The following is a 22,428-nucleotide window of genomic DNA, read 5'->3' on the forward strand; positions in this document are numbered from 1 at the left end:
CAAGCAGAGACCTTGGTTCCCCTAAATTGAAAACTTGTGCTTTTAATTTCTAAAAAATTATAAAATTGTAAGTAAACTCAAAAAAAGATAAAATTTTTATTTAATTCTTTTAATAATTATAAAAATATATAAATCGTGAAAATTTTGTGCAGTTGTGTGGGAGAATAGTTTTGTGAAAGGTCCAGCGGCAACAATGCAAATAAATAGAAGCCATTTGTTTCCACATGGCACATGTATGATGCAATTAATGAAGCTATTATTATTGATAATATTAATATAATTCTTGTTATCTACATTTGTCCAAATTATTAATGGGATACAAACAATATTTAAAATATTATACGAAGAAATCCGCAAATTAATTTTAACCCAAAGTTTAATATTCTTGTTATACAATAATTTTTTAAAACATAATAATCACTAAATTTAAATCTATATATTGTCTAAACATTCAAGGTATCATATTTATCGAAATTCTTTTATTTATCTAAAATATAATCTATAATCATATTAATTCACATCCGAATAAAATTTTAAGGAATAAATAAGTCTATAGTAACATAAGTTTAGATTATCACCAGAAAGATGTGAAGTAAAGATTTAATTATGATTTTAGTACTTTTAATATAAATCCATTTTAATTTTAAATGTTTATAGTATATTTAAATTGATAATTGTTATAAAATAAATAGATAGAGAGTAAAGAATAAAGAAAATGGGTGAGTAAAAGAGAGTGCATTTTATTGATCAATGAATATTTACAAAGCTTCTCCAAAGTCTCTATTTATAGGCATAAGAAGTATAAATGAAGTAGAAATCTACTTCTAATGACTACAAGAATTTAAAATACATCAAAACTTATCTTGATTTTGATGAATTTCCACTTCATAAGATATTCATAAGATATTAATAAGATATTCTTTTGAAAGTCATAAGTGAGGGAAAATTTGGGAAAATATATTTTGATCTCTTCAGAGTTTCAACAATAATCATAGCAAACTTTAATCATTATTTTTCTATAAAAACACAAATAGGTATTTTGGATCATTTTGTAATCCTCCTTCAACTACTATTTACCACATATGTTCAAATTATTTCAATTCATACAAGTGAACAATTTCCGAGAATTTCAATATGCTTCTAGCATCCTAAATCCTTCAAGGATTTTAATATAAACTTTACTATATAGTGGTTTAGAAAAGGTTGTAACAACAACCATTAGACGCAAGTTAAATCTTTTATGAATTTTCAAAACAATATATCTAAAGGTTATTGCATCCACCACAAAAGAATATTATATTTTTTTTATAATCAATGCCAGGACTTAGCGAAAAACTTCATATTTTTTTCCGCTTTTGCAAAACTACTTCATTTGCACCCTTACTGGCTTTATACCTTTAGATATTTGGACTACTGGTCCAAAAACTCTACGAGTTTAATTGTACTTGAGTTGCGTCTTTCTATTTTGATCAATTTATTCCATATCTATATTTCTCAATAGTTTATTCAAGATCCTCCTTTTATTTCATTATTTCAATAATAATATTACATGCAAAATCATTGTCGACCACTTTTATTATTCGGTTCCATATTTTCTCGAATTGACATAACTTATCGAGATCTCTTATTTTCATTATTTTAATCTTTAGTTTCAGGTACCTGAATCTCTTTTGGAGTTTTACTTATTAATTATTTCTTGCGTCTCTTCTGGAGCACCCGCCTCCATTATATAACAATCTAAAAGAAATTTCATTTTTGGAACCGATCAATCTATTATTTATTCTAACTGATTGTCCTACTAGGACGTTGATTCAAATTAAAATATTAGATGATATATAACATTTGGTTATTCTCATTAAGTTTGTAAATACATCTGACAATTAACTTGTAATGAGTTATCCTTGTTGAACGTCTGGTTCAAATTACTCTCCCCTAACTCATTACAAGTTATTATTTCTCTCCCCTTAATGTCGGGAAAACTATCAAAAATTGTAATAAAAAACCATGTCATAATTGAATCCCCAATACATTCAAAACATCTAATAATACAAGGAAACTTGTAATTAATATATATTCCCAACTTTTTTGAAGATTCACTCATCTTTGTACACTATGGTAGAGCAATTGGAAGATATACGCACATACAAAAATTCAAAGATGAGAAATATTTAGCTCTTGATCAAAAACCAATTGTAATGGGGAGTATTTATAACTTATTGGCTTGATGAGTACATCACGTAAATTGACATAATCTCATGTTGAAATAGGAAGTTTAGTTCTCATAACTAATGGTTTAGAAATTAATCAGAGGCGTTCAATCAATAATTTCTCTAAACCATTATGTGCATAAATAACAAACGTTTACAAAAGTTTTTCAAACTCAATCAATAAAATACTGAGATATAAACTCATCAGTATTAGCAACATGAATTGTCTTTATTGCATGATCTAAAATTAAGTATTTAAACAAGTAATTTTGCAAATGACATGTTGCAAGTTGATAACACATATGTGATTATTTTTTAGATGAATCCACCAAAATCATATTTATCAAAACCATCCACAAGGTAGATGAATGGGTCAATATTCATTTCAGAAATGCAAGACATTAAATCTCAACTTTAGCTAATGAGTTTCTAACAATCATTTTTTTATTGAGAACAAACAACAAATGAGAATTCTTTAAATTAAAGATTCTTCTGGTTCTTTAATGAATGTCCATATGAATTCTCAATAAATTTTTGCTTCATATATGATCCAGGATGGTCTAACTAGTCACGCCAAGTAGTAAATGCATTTGTATCAGTTAACTTTTGGTTTACTTTAACATGTGTTTAATTGTACTAAATTGTAACAAATTTATAATTTTACTATCATTCATTTTACTTTGTATCCACATATAAGTACTATTGTGACATTTACTACTGGAAATGTCTAAATCAATATTGAGTCTATAATGTCACTAAGTCAATAAATATAATTTCTAAATAATTATATGCAATATTCACTTCACGAATATGCCAAAATCTTCAAATGTAGGGTATTTGGTCTAGTGGTATGATTCTCGCTTCGGATGCGAGAAGTCTTGAGTTCGATTCAAAATATTTTTTAAACTCTTTTAACAACAGTTTTGTATAATCAGTTAACTACCAAGAATAACTACCTAGGTCATGTATAGAAACAAGCCTATACTACATATATCAATAAACATCACATCTCAAACATAAAAAAATATGGCATAATGAAAAACTAGCAATTTCTTTTCATAACCACCATCATAAACATGCATGAAATTTAATTCAAAATCCAACCATTCAAGCTCATAGAACTTTTCATTTACAACTACTCATGTCATTTCTCTAAATAATCAACAAATGGAATAATATAAAACGTCTAAACTACAAACTTTAACAATTCTTTGAACTAAATCAAATCTAAATAACCATAAAATTCATTAGTTTATTAACACAAATTTACAAACTAGATATGTTTAAATCAAACATATTATTTAATTATAAAACCTACTATAGTAACATAAATAAATCAGTTAATATTCATTTCCATGAACAAATGAAATGCTTATAACAATATGCAACACATGTAATCAAAACTTAAAAAGAAGACCATCTCAAAATTTTAAATCATATAACAAGTTGATTTAATATTTAAAGACATATCTTTTGTGTTCTACGTTGAGTATTGACGATAAGAAGTAAGCAAATTAAACTTCAGTAGTAGAGTTTGAATCTAGTCAAAATCTATTAATAGCAAACTTTAAGAGTTGATCTTATTTTCTAAGTGTATAATAGGTATATAATCAATGACTTCATGAATAAATTCTCTCTCTTCTTAAAAGTTCCTGGAAATTCTTGTTCTTTTCTTGCTTTCTTCATTTTTCCCCTTCTAGTGGTAAGAAAATTTATTACGATCTTTCCCATTGACTATTATTATAGTCCAATTTACTACATCCACGTCAAAGGTTATGTCTTTCGAATTTATTACATATTGCTACATTTTCTTTAGGGAATGGTTAGGTTTTGTGGTTAAAATTTTTTTTTTCAATCATAAGTAAATTTTTTCATGATATTACTACCGTCAAAGCACATTTGAATCATGAAAAGTTGAATAAGTTCTCTCTTACAAGGTTTCCATCAGTAATATTTTTCACGTAATTTTAATTGAGAACTTATTCTAAATATTGTAGAGTTATACTCACAATTTTAAAAAAACTTGCAACTTTAGGAGCATCCAACCATAACAAGCTTTAGATAGGTTTACCATATTCAATTACTCATAAGTAGATATTTCAAAATCAAGTATTTCACTTTCAACCTCTTAACGGGATGATGACAAAAGAAGATCACAAAGATAGTTACAATCAATTCAATTTAATAACAAAAGTAATCAATAACTCAATCCTTCCTTTTTTTTTCATCCTTTCAAAATAGATATTTATAACAATAGTGACTCATATGAAATATAATCTTTTATTCATTCACAATCTCAATATGAGATCCATTACAATGAATATCTTTTAAAACCAATGCATTAACCATCACAATTTTTTTCTTTTTAGATATTAATATATTAGCTCTTCTAGAGTTTTCAACTAATTTTGTACTATCAAATATTGGAATAATATTTGTTTGTTTTAGTACCAAATAAGATAAATATTTTCTATTTGTAATGACATAATTAATTACTAGATTCTCATATCCTTCCTAAAATAATATTAACAGAAACAAAATATTTGGGCATACGCCACTAATCTAAATAGGGTTCTTCGGCGAAAAGGGTCAGAATGAAGAAATGAGATGATCCAGATTTATCAGGGCTATCCAAGAATTTCAATCTTTGAATTGAGGGTTAGTTCATAGTGTAAGACTTATATGATTTTTTCAATTGTTAGAATTTTTTTCTTAAATCACTCATGTATTTTTCTAGGACAGTATTAAGGATCTCATCGAAAACTTACAGCAGCTTGCCAAACAATGGCTAAGAGAAAAAAGAGAACAGGTATTACTAGCATAAAATCTACGGTTGGATTTAAAAAAGCATAGGCCTCAGGCAATTTGGTGAATAAAAAACTACTCGAAAAAATGGCAAAATTAAAACAGATACAGATCAAATTAAAGATAACATGTGGCCAATAATCTTTCTTATCACATTGATAACATAGGTTATCTTTACCCTTTAAGGAGTTATCTTGAGAACTCTCATTGTTCTCTTATTTATTACTATGTTCCCACTTTTACTGGTCCATAATTATATATTTTATTTTCTTTATGGTTGTATTCACTTCAAGGAATGCAACAAATCTGGTGGGACAGACTTCTAAACGCCTCCATTGATTTTTTATTTCATAATCACCATTGCAAAATATGCGTGGATTTCAAATCAAAATCTATCTATTCATGTTGTCATCATTAATCTCCAATTATAATAAATATGATATAATAAATAAATCATAGTAAAATATACTTGAGATTCTTTAACATTATTGTTATCACCCTGGCTATTATCACGAGCACTATTACAAGTAGTAAAACAACTTTGATTTCGTAATAACATTTATAATATAATAGTAAACAAATCATTTAATAAAAAATAAAAATTTTGTGTACGATGCTTGAAAGTTATCCGATACACATTGTACCAAGTTTGAATACCACATATATGTTATAAAATCTTATTATGCTCTAATCAAATATTTATAAATTTAATTTAAAATATATAATACAATAATTTCAAGCATATTTAATAACAATAATTTAATCAAAAAAATTTTAACCATCCAAATATCATACAAACTATAATTTAATAAAAAAATCTTAGGGTCTGTTTGATTGACGGAATTGATTTTCCGGAAAATCATTTCCAACTTTTCCAGCGTTTGATTGGCGGAAAACATTTTCCATTTGGAAAATGAACTCCAAAACAAGGGAAAATGGGTTACATTTTAGGGAAAATGTCTTACCCTTTCAATTTCCGTAAGACATTTTCCGTGCTCTCCTCTCTATTGCCTCCTTCATTCCTTCCTTCATTTCCGGTAGAAAACTGTTTCTGTTTATCGATTTTCCAGTAACTTGTTTTTTTAATTATTCAATACTTGTTTTTTTAACACAATTACAAATAATTTATTTGATATTAGTTTTTTTCAATTTATAACGATTAATATTGTAGCTTAATAATTGAGTATTATTATAAATAAATCATTGCAATATATGTAAAAATAATTTAAAATATAAAAATTTATTAATATATATTAATATATGTAAAAAGAACTTTTCCGAAAAATATTTTCAGGAAATCTACCAGCAGAAAATATTTTACACAGATTCAATCAAACACCATAAAATATTTTCCAGTAAATCATTTTACAGAAAAGTAAAATATTTTCCAGAAATCATTTTACGGAAAACATTTTACTGGCAATCAAACAGACCCTTAGTTTAAAAGAAACCTTGAAGTTATAATATTTTTCATAAAATAATTTTACCAAAAATCAATCAACAAAGGAGAAAAACATACAATGTAAGGATTATATAAATTTCTTTGCATAATGATTACCCATAATGCGCAGGCCTCAATTGAATACTAAAATAACAGCAGCTCTAGAAGGCAATCGACAACAACTTGAGTAGCAAATTTGAGTGATCGGCTGTTGCGTTGATTGTTGCTTGAAAGGGGCAAGGCTTGGTGAAAGGGAAAATTTTTTGAATTATGGAGAAAAAAATAAAAGAGAATCGTATTGATAACATGTTATAAAATAAATAGATAGAGAGTAAAGAACAAAGAAAATGGGAGAGCAAAAGAGAAAGCGCATTTTATTGATCAATCAAAATATTTACACAGCTTCTCCAAAGTCTCAATTTATAGGCATAAGAAGTATAAATGAAGTAAAACTCTACTTCTAATGACTATAAAAATTGAAAGTACATCAAAACTTATCTTGATTTTGATGGACATCCACTTAATAAGATATTCATAACAATAACAACATTATTTGTTGGATTAAATTTTGAGGATACCTCCTTATTTAGTAATTTATGCGGATTTAGTTTCTCTACTTTTATTTGCTTAAAGTTGGTCCCTTTATTTTTTGATTTGCTCACTTTTAGTCCCTCCATTAACTTTGTTAAAAAATCAGGTACAACCACAATTTTAGCCTCTCAACCTTTACAACTTTTCTCAATTTGGCTCCTACTTTTTTTTTTGCTTTAATAATTTAAAAAATTATAGAATTTTTAAAAAATTATAATTTTTCTCATATGTGCCAACAAATTAAAGATAGAAAGAAAAAAAAAAACCTAAACATACTATTAATTAAGAGATTTCAACTTGTAATTCTCATTTAACAACACTAAGTACAGTATATATTACTTTAAAAATAATAGGATATCATTAGGTGATTACGATACATATTTTTTTTTAAAAATATCAAGATAAATCACAAAAAAAGAACAATAAATTTAAAATGAAAAACACTTCAAAAGTTAAAATTGAGGTAGGAGTTTAGTTTGGGTGGGAATTTGAATTCGAATGGGCTTGGAAGTAAATTTAAAAAATTTTGATAGTAAAAGGGACTTTAAATCTGGTTTATAAAAGCGAGGGGAAACCAACAGTTTAAAAACATACAAAAAGACATTCCAAACAAATATATGTTCTTTTATTGAAAATGTCTTTTCACTTTTTTTTTTCTTTTTTCAGTTTGCATGTATTATTTCATCGAGCACAAAAAAAATTAAAGGCCCCTTTAACCTTTTTAAAAAATAATTTTAACCCTTCATTTAATTTTTTGACTCTTTTAACCCTTAAACTTGTATTTTTTTCAAATCACCCCAAAATGGATGGAAAGTTATTAACTTTGCTAGTGTGGCATACACATGGATTGCCACATAGATAACACATCAACATTTAATTAATTTTTAAAATATTAAAAATATTTTTAAGATTTTTAAGAATTTTAATGATTTTAATTTTAAAATAGTTTTTATAATTTTTCAATTTTTTTAAAAATTTTAAAAATTAATTAAATATTGACATGTCATCCACGTGTATGTAACGTCAACAAAATTAGAAAAGCGTTAACTTCTTCATTTATTTTTGGGTGTTTCGACAAAAAAAAAGTTTAAGAGCTACAAAAGACGAAAAAATAAATGAAGAGCTAAAATGACTTTTTTTTGTAAAGTTTGAGGGCCAAATAAATCATTTTGCCAAAATTAAATAAAGTTCTTGAATTTTTTTTTTTTTTGAAAATCAGAAACAAGAATTAAAACTTTTTTACTTTGCACAAAAATCGGAGAACAACCTTCAATAAAAGTGTTGCTTCATCATATTTCAAGACCTTTACACCAAAGAAGGTTGTGGGACATAAATACTTTTTTTCCTCTCTTCTTTTTGAGTTTCAATTTTTTTACAAAAATGAAAAGTGAAGGTTTTGTTTGTTAGTTTCAATTATTAGGGGAAGTCAGGGGAGTTGAGAGAATATGAAAGAAGAAAGTGGGAAGAGTTGAAAGAGAGGAACTTTTACAAAATTTATTACTAAGAAAATTAGTTTTTCAATAGTGTAAAAATAAACTTATAATTAATTGAATAATGATTTCTAATGTAGTGTTGGTTAATATTAAGTTTCAAAGTTTTTTATTATTACTATAACTAAATAGGCCTATCACAATACTTTTTTTTTTACTTAAGACAACAAAAAAAAGTTGGCATAGGTCATCCCGACGTTTCTCCCAACGCCTCCAAAAATGTTGTCTTTAGTGCCGTTGGCATAGTTGCCACGACGCTTTTGAAAAAGGGTTGGCATAATTCAACATAAGCCGATCTTTTATTGAATGGTTGGCAAAGACCTAGTCAAGGCCGACCTTTAGAAAATGTTGGCATATGAGGAAATAGACAACGAAAAAAAAGCTAGGATAGACTCGTCTAAAGCAACCTTAAAGAGGTTAGGATAGACCCGTTTAAGGCAACCGTAAAAAGGTTGAGATGGACCAGTCTAAGGCAACCTTAAAAAGGTTTGGATAATCCTGTCTAAGGCAACCTTAAAAAGGTTTGGATAGACCTTGTTTGCACCAACACCTTACATAGTTGGCTCAAGTGTCATGTTATTTATGACTTTTTTCCCAACTTTTGAAGAGTTATTTGTTGGAAAATGTGTTCATATTGTAGTAAACAGATACTTGTTTTTTATTTATTTTAATAATGAATAAATAAAATTAATTTCACATTTCACTATTATGACTTTTGTATTTATATCTTTTATATTTTGCATGTATAGCGAAATTGTGATAAGGAAATATTAGTTCATTGATCGTCTAAAGTTCAAACTGAAGATAAGTGGCATTGTAAAGAACGTTTACATTGCGAAAAAGACAACTTACTTCAGTAGATAATCTAAATGAGTCCGTAATCCCATAAAAGAATCGAAGTGAGCATTTGATTCAAATACTGAGAAGGATTATTATGTTGTCTACAACTCCAATTGGGGAGATGGCTAGTCTTGGCTATCGACGCAGTTGACTCCACGAGTAGAGACATAGATGTATTCATTGGAAGAATGATACATTGGATTAGACCCAAGATGAATTAATTTAGTTGTGACGTTCATGGTGTGATTTACCTAAATCCTGAGTTAGCCATTGACCATGCGTATACAACTTATGTGCTTTGGTATAAGTGGAGATTTATGCTCTAAAGATGATCGAGCCCATAGCCGTATCTTGGGTACATGACTTGTGTATGGCATGGCTTTACTAGAAACAGTAGAATTCATAGCTCAATTAAAGAGTTAAAAATATCCTCTCATTGGCATTGTGTGGATTGATAAATATGGAACATGGCCACGGGTTGCTTGTTCTCAAGTGAGCAATTTATCACAGTCATTTGTTGACAATGGTCATATTAATCATTAAACTACACAATGGTGAAAATGAGATAAAATAGGATTGTATTGAGTGAACGAATTTAACACAAAGGAATCAAGGATATCATATGAGGGTAACATACACATAACGAGGTCATTGGAAAAAGCAATTGCATGAATGCTTTCGTAAAGAGTATACAATAAGGAGTTTTCAATCATGGTACTTCTTGTGGACTGACTCCATGGTTAAGTAATTGTGAATTATCAAAACGATGCTTCTGGACATAATTGCAATCACTAAAGCCTAATTGTATGCATCCGATTAGTCCCTGCGCTAGCTCAACAAAAGCTCGATCAGACCGCATTTGAATCATAATAAAATTCTACAACTTTGGGAATAATTTAATTGAGTCGATTTATTCGATGTGGAATTAAATTAAATGATCATGAGAATTATTCAACTAGAGAATTTCATTAAAGAATTTTCTTGAAAAATTAATTTGACAAATCTAAATGATTTTTGGAAAAATTAATTTTGATCAAGTAAAGTTAAATTAATCAAATCTGTTAAAATTAATATGATATTTTTGGAAGTTAATTTTCAAGTCAGACAATTGGCCTAATGGGTAGTTGAACTTGAAAATTGGATCTGAGATCGAAAATTGGGCCTGGGAGCCCAAAACCGAGACTAAGACCCAAAAATTGGTCGAACTGGGTCTGATATCTAAAGTCGGGTCAATAGTACAATTAGTGGCTAAACCAGACCGGTCGAGTCATCACAGGCCCAAATCGAACCGGAAGCAGCTGAACCGGCTTAGGTTGTCGTAAAGGTGTCGCACCTACATCACGGGACATGGCGGTGCTAGTGGTTGTGACGATGGCATCTCGGTGGACAGCAGCGGTTGGTCATCAGTGGTTGAGTAGTGGAAGAGTTACACTCTTACTGGGACTCTACCAGAGAATTTGATTTCAGATTAATTATTCCAACAAAAATATTATTTTAATAGTTTAATATTAAATTAAATTAAATACTTATCTTAATAATATTTTATTAATTTAATATTAAAGTGATTATCTTAATATTAAATTTAATGTTTATCTTTTAGATAAACATTCTATTATTTTAACAAGATTTAACATTAACTTTAATCAAATATTTATATTATATTAATTTAATATTAAAGTGATTAATTTTAATTATAGTTGAACTCTCTAAACTCTCCCTATATAAAGAGAGCTTTGGGTCATTATTTACACACACTTGAATTTAAGATAAAGTTGTAGAGAGAAATTTCTCTGAAGAGATTATTCTAGAGAAGATTTTTTTTTTGATTTACAACTTGACCCTAAAGTTTAGAGAAATTAAAAAATTACCCCATTGATAATTTTTGTGAAAAAGTTTTTCATTCAAAGTGAGCCCACACTAGGAAAACGTGAGCTTGAGGATAGCGGAGAAGACTGCTCGGTCCAAACGTTCATCCTAGACGAATCGAAAATATACAATTTTGATTAAGTGTTTATTACTTTAGATATCACAACCAAGATCTTGTTTTGAAAAAATTTTTAAAACTTTAGTTTTTCCCTAAATTTATTTTTTGTTGCATTTTCTAAACCCATTTTTCCAACAATTAGTATCATGAGCCAAGTTGTGTTCTATCTATAAGTATAAACAGATAATCAAAATAAGTTTCTCTTCTCCTTAAATGATTTGATTACATAGAAAGTGGTATTCTTTATATCTTATGCATGTTTTGAGTTATATATGTGAATGGATGTGATATTATATATTTGTTATATAATTGTTTTTTGCCAAGGTTGTGGTTCTTAGGAAATAGACCGTGGACTATCATCTCCACGTAGGGCTATTTTTAAAAAAATTCATAGAATTCTTGTGAGCCAAAAATGGACATAGGACTTAAATGTAATTTTTCCCAAAAGAGTCCATGACGAGAAAAAGATGCGATGCGGAAGAAGTCCCAAGGAATGCCTTGTGGTGAAAATTTATGTAATTTTATTTTTCCATTTATTTTCTAGAAATAGAACCATGAAAACATTGGCTGACAATTTTATTTTAATTACCTATCTCATTATATATCTCTTTTATAATTGTTTCTAATATTTATATTATGTAATGCTATAATTGTGATATTTATATGAGATGATCCACAGTTGATCGATTAAAAATAAGAAGTGTGGTAATGAGAAAATACATGTGTTGTATTGTTCTATTCATTTCTTTAGGTTATTTGATAACAGTGCAAAGTGTGGTAAACAAAAGGTGCATGTCCAGAATTGGCTCTAGCTAGGAAAGGCTTGGTTTTTAAGCGGTCAAATTTGACTCACCTCGTTTTCTTGGGACCCTACCTGGTGCACAGTTTGCATTCACTTCTTCGGTTTTTCCCTTAAAAGAAAAACTGTGGAGAATCAAAATTATTTGTTTTAAGATTGATTGATTGATTCTTATGAATGGATATTATAAAATTTTCATAGTCTGCCATGCATATATTGGAAGCATGTCATTTAGATTAGGTAAGAATGTCACTAGGACTATTGTATGATCATTATTGAAATTTGGGATAAAAAAATCTTGCATGTTTTTAAAATATTGAATGGGAGATGGTCCTTGAACAACTAGTCATGCATGACTTTTTCATGTGGGTTCACTAGATGGGATTTCCTTACATGATAAAGTTTCGAGTAGATTCCTACCCTTGCCGCACCCCAAGGTAATCTTTGTCATGTGGGTTCATTAGATGAGATTTCTTTTTAAAGACAACTAGTCATGCATGACTTTCTAAGAGATTTTCCTAAGATGACTCACAAATGAGAGCTTGTTCATGTTGGGTGCTGAGTTAATCGTTACTCACTCAAGATCATCTCTTATTAAATAGTTTCCCAAGAAACAATATTTAAGCTAGAGATGATGGTCAAACGTTAAATGGTCGTTAGTTTGTGTGGAGTCTTGAGAATTAAGTTTCACGAACTGATTGGATGTAATCCATGTTCTTGCTAGTTAATCATGGGACCTCAAGGCGACATGGTTGATGGGTGTGATAATGATTGTAGCAACAAAAAAAATTCAAGATTTTAATACAAGACGCATGCATCATACTGCATTCTTGATATGTTACTTAAACGAAAAATAACTGCTTAATACAAATATAGTAATTAGTGAATCTTTATTTTTTTCAGTTCAAATATGTCTCCTACTCCTATTATTAGCATTCTTACTGAGAATAAATTAAATGAGGATAACTTTCGAGAATGGAAACGAAACTTGCTGATAGTTTTCAACTGTGAGAAACACAAATTCATTCTTGCTGAAACGTGCTCTCATGAAGTTCAGCGCAAAGCGAGAAATCACTGCAGAGATTCTGACTCGATTGCTCGATGTTATATGTTAGCGAGCATGAGTAGTGTGTTGCAAAAGCAACACGAGAATTTTAGTACTGCTAAAGAGATCGTGACAAATTTTGAGGATTTACTTGGAGGCCAAGTCGCATTGGCTCGACAATCCGCTATTACAAATTTAATGAATTCTAAACAAAAATTGACTTTTGAAGAGCTTATTTTGGCAAAATATAAGCAAATTTGTATGTGTTGGGTTTGGAAAAGTTTGACGCAATATTAATTAAACAGTTAATTAACATAAATGGATCATATTAATACAAAATTACCACTAAATAATGCACTTATTAATTTATAGAAAAAATCCTAATAAAAGTAGTCAACACGTTGAAAACATGTTGTCAGCTTGTTGTCCATTACATCACTTAGTAATTTCATTCAGTGAATGTGTTGCCAAAATGTTGTCAACTTGTTTTCAATGACATCAAAATATTCTGGGACAATTGCATTCTTCAACTGCTATAACATATATGTACCTTGGAATAGTCGACATGCTGAAAGGCTAGAAAGGAAAACAAAATGAAGATAGAAGCCAAATGCCACCAATTTCACATATTATTATATATCACATTAACTAACATCAAAATGGTCTCAAAAGTACAATAGACTCACTATTCTATTATAATCTACCTCCTACATCTGAAACTTTTTTATTTTTAAGGATAGGAAAAACAGACTAAAAGGGATTTAAGAGGGTTAATTCAAGTATACCATATAGCCTAACAATTCATTTTGTTTACTACCTACTTGTAATATATGCAGTCTTCTCTCTTTTCACCATTCTTGCTTCCCAATTCTTCACTATATTTGATAAGTGATAAAAATAACATATTTTAGTCTCATTCTTAATGCGTGTTTGGTTGATTAGTCTATATAAAATGGTGAATTTTTGTAACGCCCTGATTTATTAAATTTTGTTTGTACAAATTTCATAATAATTAAGTATCTATATCAGTGGTCAAGTGCCTTAATTTTGTGTTTAAGTTCTTGGGTTCAAATTTGATTTGGGAAATTTCAATCATTTTTGGGTCCTAGCTTTGTCCTTGTTGGTTAGACTTAAATAATATTTTTGATCAACTCATGTCAGAATGAGCCTGCTAGTTTAAGTGGTAAGGTGTTAGCTTGTCTTGAAATCTTATGATCAAGTCTCAGCGTGAGTGAAGTGTCAATATTTTAGCTTTTGTTGGTGAAATTGCTGGATAGTAGAATTTGGGTGTGTTTGAGTTAAATAATAAGTCTGATAAGTTTTCAAAATAGGGTGGTTATTATCTTTTATTTTATTTTATCATAATTTATTTGTTTAATTTTGGTTTCAAATTCAAAAGAGTAGGGTGGTTAGGCACATTTCCTCTCTTTCCATGTTTCACTCAACTTTTATTTTATTTTATCTAAATTAATTCTTTTCTTTTCCTCCTTTCAAGCCTACTAAACATCTTTCATCCATCCAATTTCCACGTTTTTTTTCTTTAATTATGTTTACCTTTCTTGTTGAGTTCTTCGGCGTAGATACTCGATTTTTTTCTTTTTGCATTCAATAAATTGCTTGGAGCTGTAATTCTTGATCTGTTGACTACAAGTTGTGGTGGGTAAGCTTTCTTTTTGTTCGTTCTTATAAGTTTATAGGTTGTAAATATTTTTAGATGATGGGGTTATGAAGTTGTGTTTTGGGGTTCCTATTAATTTTGATATGTTTTTGGGGGAAGATCAAGAGGTGATCGGTGCTCCTCTTGCGATTTAAGTGGCGTATGGTTGCAATTCGTTGGCAGTAAGTGTACGTGTGCATTGTTTGGGTTTGAGAGGCTAAGTTCAAGATCAATTCGTGTTTGAATTGTAAATCGATTACTAAATTAATCGTTGGGATATTGTTTTTAGGTACTGGCAATCACATGGTTACGTTCGTATCAAAGTCGAACTTGGTGTGTAACGTGAAACTCGAAAAATAGTGACTGGCGAAATCAAAAATTGGGGTCTGTTCACGCCACACAGTCGTGTGATATGCCCTGTGCAAGGTCGTGTGTCACACAGGGGCTAGGCTACTTTGGGCCATGTGGGCCACACAGGCATGTTCGGACCGTGTGATCCCACACGAGTAAGTCATTTTGGGTCGTGTGGGCCACACGGGCGTGTGAGCCCAAATTTTAGAATTTTTCCCTATGGTCGTGCATGTCGTCCCGATAGACTGTGGGTCTTCCATGGGGTCGATATATGTGGTATAAGCCCTAAAGCATGAGATCTATCACTCTGTTAGATTGAATTCTAAAGCAGGAGATCTGTCACTCTGTTAGATTGAATTTGACGTAAATAACGTCTATATGAATATTACGTAATATGATATGTATGATCTGTTCTGTTATGTATAAGAATGTGTAATATATGTTATATGAGCATGCATGATATATTAATTCTGATATCTATTGTTACTGTCTGTATTTGGTTATGGAGCGGGATATGTGTTATGTGGAGGAAGTATTCTATGTGAGGCGATATCTCGCCAATATACTGACAGCACTGCTGCGATTATTCTGAAAAGTGTCGTATAGACACTATATGGTGTGTAGGGCTAGGTGGGTGTTTTTATACCCCACGTGATGTGTTGGGATAGTCGAAGTTGGAGTGTAGAGGATGGGGGTAGGACTATGCATATCTGTATCTGTAGGATTTTGTTATAAATTTGATGCTGTAAAGGATTTATGCATGTATATGTTCTGTCATGCAATTGAATCTAAATTTATGTTTCTATTGAGCTACACGCTGAGTTTTAAAAATCACCTTCTGTTTGTCTTTTACTTTCAAGTAATCCTCAGACTTAGGTGGGTCGATGCGACGGGAGCTCGAATATGCCACGATTGCATAACACATTATTTACATAATTTTCTTAATTAATATTTTGGTTATAAGAGTTTTGAAATTATGGGACTTTCTGGACATTTGTGTTTTTAATTCTGATTTGGATTTTAATTTCGGATATCTTGCGATGACGTTTGATAAAATGATTTTTGAAAACAATCATTTTTCTAGAATTAATTATTTTAAAGGAAATAAACTCGGTTTTTCAAAATACAACGATTTAAGCACTTCCACTTCATATTATTTGATTTACTTGAAAATGTAAACAATTGACGGTTTTAACTGATAAGTATAACAAAACATTTTTTTTAAATAAGTGGACTCTTTTATAAACAAAAACATACGATGTTTTCAATATGATAAGGTCAGATTTATAATTCTTCTTCGTAACATTCCCAGATTCGGCCATAACGTCTAGGTTGGGTTTGAGGTGTAACATTTAATGGTATTAAAGTCAAGTTGTAAAACTCAGGTTGTGAATTTTGGGTTCAAAATTTATAAAAACTGTATTTTCGAGCAAAGTTTATTTTTGAAATCTAAAAATTAAGTTTGTGGTATATCAAGTCTCTGGCGCCGATCGTATAAGCACTTCTAATTTAGATATCCCTTAGTTAGAGAACTCTGAAATGATTAAAACTGCATTGAATTCGTTAGATACTAAAAACTTCTGAGACTATTGAAACTTTTGATAATTATTTGAAGCATAAAATACTTGCTAATAAACACTGAAACTGATGCATAAAACTCGGTAATGTAGTTAAACTTGAACACGATGAGTGCTCGTGGAACGCGTGGTCATCGTACTCGTGGGCGCGGCGGGCGCCGTAGAGTGACTTGTGCTGAGTCATCCTCGATGGGCAGTATGCCTAATCTGGGTACGAGTGAGACACTACCAACGCCTACTGTTTAGACCAGGTCTCACAGTCGCTCAGCTGGGGACGGTGCATTGTCCCAAGCCATGCTAAGAGTATTAGAGAGGGTCGCTAAACCCCATTCTGGTTCTAGGAGCTACAGGTCAGTAACAACTCTGGTTTAATGGAGCTTAGTTATTTTGGGGTGTCAGTAGAGTCGTCCCGTCCGTGGCTGAATACTGGTTGAAAGCCACTGGGAGGATAATAAATGACATTGACTGCACATTGGGGAGAAATTGAAGGGCGCAGTATCTCTGCTTTGCGATGAGGCGTATAAGTGGTGGTTAACGGTTGAGAAGGGTACTCAGCCAGATCAGATTAATTGAGAATATTTCAAGGGAGAGGGAAGAATAAGAGGGATTCAGAGCCCTCTAGTTCTGTTCAGAGGCTTAAGAAACGGGCCAGATCTGATGGGCCTTTTAGAGTTGGAGTTCCAGTTGCTCCTACTATGGCTCAGCCGTGCAGTGATTCTGGTAGACGCCACCCGGGCGAGTGTTAGAGGAGGTTGGGAGCGTGTTTGCGATGTGGGTCAGTGGAATACCATATTAGAGATTTCCCATAACGTTCTAATCAGATGCAAGCTACAACGTCAGGTTTTCCTCAACCTCCGAAGGCAGTTCAGTAGCTGTATAGGGGTCGTGCTTCGGCCGAGGGTGGTAATGGTATAAGTAGAAGACAGAGAGCACCGGGCAGAGGTGCTAATCAGACTGAGGCGACACAGCCTGCATTTGTTTATGCTGCTGGATGTCGTGAGGACAGAGACACCGCTAATAGGATTACAGGTTTGTTTTTTATATTTGAGGCCCCTTATTTTGCACTGATAGGCATAGGGTCAACACATTCCTATGAAGCTAGTTTTATTTCTATAAACTTGGAGATTCCTGTTGGTATCACTTCTAGTGAGATTTTTGTACTAAGTCTGTTGGAAATCTGTTCGAGTGAATAAACTGTATGGGAATGTACCGTTCAAAGTACAAGGGGTTGTGTTCTCGGCTAATTTGATGGAGCTACCGTTCAGAGAATTTGATCTAATTTTGGGAATGAACTGGCTTGTGAAGCATCGAGTCAGTTTGCAAGTTGAAGATCTAAATACTTATTTAGCTAACTTTCTAGGGATTTGTGACACATTTAAGATCAATGGTGCTACTAATGACGCCATACGCTTGCGGTTGTTCTCATTCTCTTTGATGAGTAAGGCAAAATAGTGGTTAAATTTATTTCCACAAGGTTCTATCACTATTTGGGCTCAAATGACTGAGAAGTTTTTGTTAAAATATTTTCTATCGGCTAAAATAACTAAGTTGAGGAATGACATCTCTTCTTTAGTTCAATTTGATATTAGGACTCTTTATGATACATGAGAGAGATTTAAGGAATTGTTGAGAAGGAGTCCTCACCATGGACTACCTTTGTGGCTCCAAGCTCAAACTTTTTAAAATGGTTTGAACCCCTCAACTAGATAAATGATTGATGCAATATCTAGCAGAACATTGAATAACAAAACACCTGAGGCAACACAAGAATTTATTGAGAAGATGGTACTGAATAATTATCGGTGTCAAGTTACGAGAGTAAAACCTGTCAAGGCAGCCAGATTTTTTGATATTGATGCAATTTCTATGTTAGCAAATTAGGTTGAAGCTCTTCGTAAGAAAATTGATGGTTTTTTTTTGTGAAAAGGTGAATCCAATGGTGCCATGTCCAATGATGCCATGTGATGTGAATGGAGTGGGGATGATTAATTCAGAATATTCACCCTTCAACTCTAACATAGAGCATGAGTAAGTCGACTTTATGGGTAATAATTCTAGACTTTAAAATAACCCCAATAGCAATAGTTATAATGCAGGTTGGAAGAACCATCCAAATTTCTCTTGGGGTGGTTAAAAAAATCAAAGGTCACAACCCCCTCCAGGTTTTCACCAACCTTATCAACAAGAAAAGAAATCGAACCTTGAGGAGATGTTAGCTAAATTTATGTCGGTGTTAGAAACTCGATTTAAAAACCTAAATTTATGTCGGTGTTAGAAACTCGATTGCAAAACACTGAGACAGCTCTGAAAAGTCAACAATCATCAATTCATTGACACGAAAATCAGATTGGACAGCTTGCTAAACTGGTTTCGGAAAGACAGTAAGATATCTTACCTAATAACACTGAACCCAACCCAAAAGAGCATGTGAAGGCAGTTACATTGAGGAATGGAAAAGTGTTTTGTGATCCTGAAAAGAAGCTAAAACAAGAAACTGATGAAAGAGATGATGGGGTGGCAAAAACCAAAAAAATTCAAACACCGGTGCTTAAAGAATACAAGCCACCAATCTCATATCAAACAAAGTTGAAGAAGACTGCATGGATGAACAATTTTTTGAAATTTTGGTACAATTACATATTAACTTACCTTTTGTTGAAGCTCTTTCATAGATGACCACGTATGCAAAATTTTTAAAGGAGCTATTAACAAATAGAAAGAAGTTGGAAGAGCTGTCCACTATGGAACTCAATGAGGAGTATTCAGCCATTCTCCAAAATTAAACTTCTAGATGGTGGACTTATTTATCCTATATCTGATAGTACTTAGGTGAGTCCTATCCAGGTTATTCCTAAGAAAAGAGGCATGACTGTTGTAGCTAATGAAAAGAACAATTCTTTGCGATATTAGAGTCCTGTGCAGGTTGTTCCTAATAGTACTTGGGTGATGAGTATATTAAAAGGATGAGTTATTGCCGAATGAGGATGAGTTATTGCCCGAAAAATTTCTTGATAGTACTTGGGTGATAGTCCTTCTTAATGAGTATATTAAAGGGATCAGTACTTTGGTTACACAAAAGACTAAAAGCCGAATGAGAAGGATGAGTTATTGCATAGAAAATTTTAATGGTTAGAAAGATCAGTCCTTCTTTTTGCACCCACAAGATTTTAATGGAAGATGAGTATAAGCCATGTGTGCAAGCTTAGAGGAGGTTAAATCCCAACATGAAGGAAGTTGACAAGGTTGAGGTAATTAAACTTCTAGAGTTGGACCTATTTATCCTATATCTAATAGTACTTCGGCAAGTCATGTGAAGATTGTTCCTAGGAAATGAGGCATGACTATTATGGCTAATGAGAAGAACAACTCTTTGCATTAATTGATTCTGAAGGCCCTTGATTTACAAATATTGCGAATTACTTGGTTACTAGCACTTTACCAAAAGGTTTAACTCATCATCAAAAGAAGCGATTCTTTACTAATGTGAAAAACTATGTTTTGAAGGATCCTTTTCTTTTTCGCGTGTGTGCAGATCAGGTAATTCAAAGATGTATTACGGTACCAGAAGTGAGTAAATTTTTTGACCATTGTCATCCGAGATCGACAGGATGACATTACAGTGGGATTAGTACAGCACATAAAGTACTTGAATCAGGTTTTTATGGGCTCACACTGTTTAAATATTCTAACAAGTATGTTTCTTCTTGTGATAGATGCCAAAGGACAAATAATATTTCCAAACATGATGAAATGCCTCAAACTTACATGCTTTCTTGTGAAATTTTTTACATTTGGGGTATTGATTTCATGGGAACATTTCCTAGTTCTTATGGTAATAAAAACATACTGGTAGCGGTAACTTATTTGTCGAAATAGGTTGAAACTCAAGCTTTACCAACTAAAAATGCTGAGGTGGTAGTTAGATTTCTTAAAAAACTTTTCTTTTTGGAACACATCAAGCAATCATTAGCCACAGGGGTACACATTTTTGTAACAATCAATTTGATAAAATCTTTAAGAAATACGATGTACATCATAGAATAACTACCCTATATCACCTTTAAACTAGTGGTCAAGTTGAAGTGTCAAACCGAGAATTGAAACACATCCTATAGAAGGTCATATAGAAAAATAGGAATGACTGGGAATTAAAATTAGATAATGCTTTATGGGCTTATAGGACTACGTATAAAACACCCATAGGAACATCTCCTTACAGACTTGTTTATGGGAAGGGTTGTCACTTGCCACTAGAACTTAAACATAAAGCATTTTGGGCAATAAAATTTTTTCATTACGATCCTAAACTTGTAGGTGAAAAGAGAAAGTAGTAAATAAATGAGTAAGAGGAATGGCAAGCAAATGCTTACGACAGATCGAGATTATACAAAGAATCAACAAAGCGACGCCACGAAGCTTGTTTAAAGCAGCCCAAACAATTCACAGTTGGCGATTAAGTGCTTTTATATAAATCAAGGCTCAAATTGTTTCCTGGAAAGCTAAAATCGAAATGGTCCGGCCCATTTGTGGTAAAAACTATTTTTCTATACAGTACAATAGAGGTAACACATCCTGAATACGACACATTCAAGGTAAATGGTAACCGACTCAAATCTTATCTTGCTAGTGATATTAATCACGAGATAGAGGAACTCCAGCTCTAAAATTTGAATTAACAGTAAGCGTGAAAGGGAAAGTCGAGCTTAGACTTTAAATAAGCGCTTATTGGGAGGCAACCCAAGTGTTCTTATTTTTTTAGTTTACTTTCATGTTATTTAAAAAATTAATAAATAAATAAAAAGTGAACACACGGTTTGAGGTGTTCCATATGGCCGGGACACACGAGTGTGTCAGAGGCCGCGTAGGTATTGGAGTTAATTTTTTTCAATTTAATTCGAGACACACGGCATCAGAGAATGACACGACCTGGAGACACAGTCATGTGAGACACACAGCCTCGCACACGGGCGTGGGAAAAACGAAGAATCATCGTACACAGCCTAGACACACAGGAGTGCTCAAGCCGTGTTGATACTAGGAGTATTTTTATTTTCTTTTTGAAGCAGCACACGGGCTAAGATGACCTACACGGCCTATAGACATAGCCGTGGGAATCCTAGAACTTAATTCTTTTAGATTTCGAATTACATACAGCTGATAAGGAACACACGGGCGAGAGACACGGGTCTATACACGATCGTGTCCCCCTTAAAAAATCTAAAACCCTAGTTTTCTAATTTACTTTTGCCTTTTACGCCGTTGACTCTTTTATTCGGCCACTGCTTCCCTCTTTTCTCCCTCTATTCAGCCACCGTTCCCTTAAGCCTCATCGATTTCCGCCGTCCCTTCCCTTTTCCACCCCAACCAGTCATCTCCTCTCGTCGATCTCGTCTCCCTGTCGAACAGTCCTTCCCTATTCACATCCTTCCCTCTCCATCACCATTCGCCGGACCCCTTTCCCTCATTAACCTACCCTAGATCTAAGCCACGTATAGCCCTCCCCCTTCCCCTTTTCCTCTCATCTGAACCAACTCACCGGCCATAAACACCTCCTCATTTATCTCTCCCGCACATCACCATTAACACTAGTTTCTCCAGTTCACCTCCGCTCCTTCCCCATCCTCTTCTTTTTGCTCAGTCT

At 32.0% G+C, this 22,428-nt stretch overlaps 1 non-coding gene across 1 annotated transcript; it reads right to left on the reverse strand.

The window, feature by feature from the left end:
- Positions 1 to 18,332: 18,332 nt before the first annotated feature.
- LOC128042190 (small nucleolar RNA R71) lies at positions 18,333 to 18,439 on the reverse strand. The gene has a single exon (XR_008197395.1). It is a non-coding gene; the product is annotated as a small nucleolar RNA R71 (small nucleolar RNA).
- Positions 18,440 to 22,428: the final 3,989 nt, after the last annotated feature.

Source organism: Gossypium raimondii, chromosome 6 (genome assembly GCF_025698545.1).
Source record: "Gossypium raimondii isolate GPD5lz chromosome 6, ASM2569854v1, whole genome shotgun sequence".
In the NCBI taxonomy this organism is placed as follows: Eukaryota; Viridiplantae; Streptophyta; class Magnoliopsida; order Malvales; family Malvaceae; genus Gossypium; species Gossypium raimondii.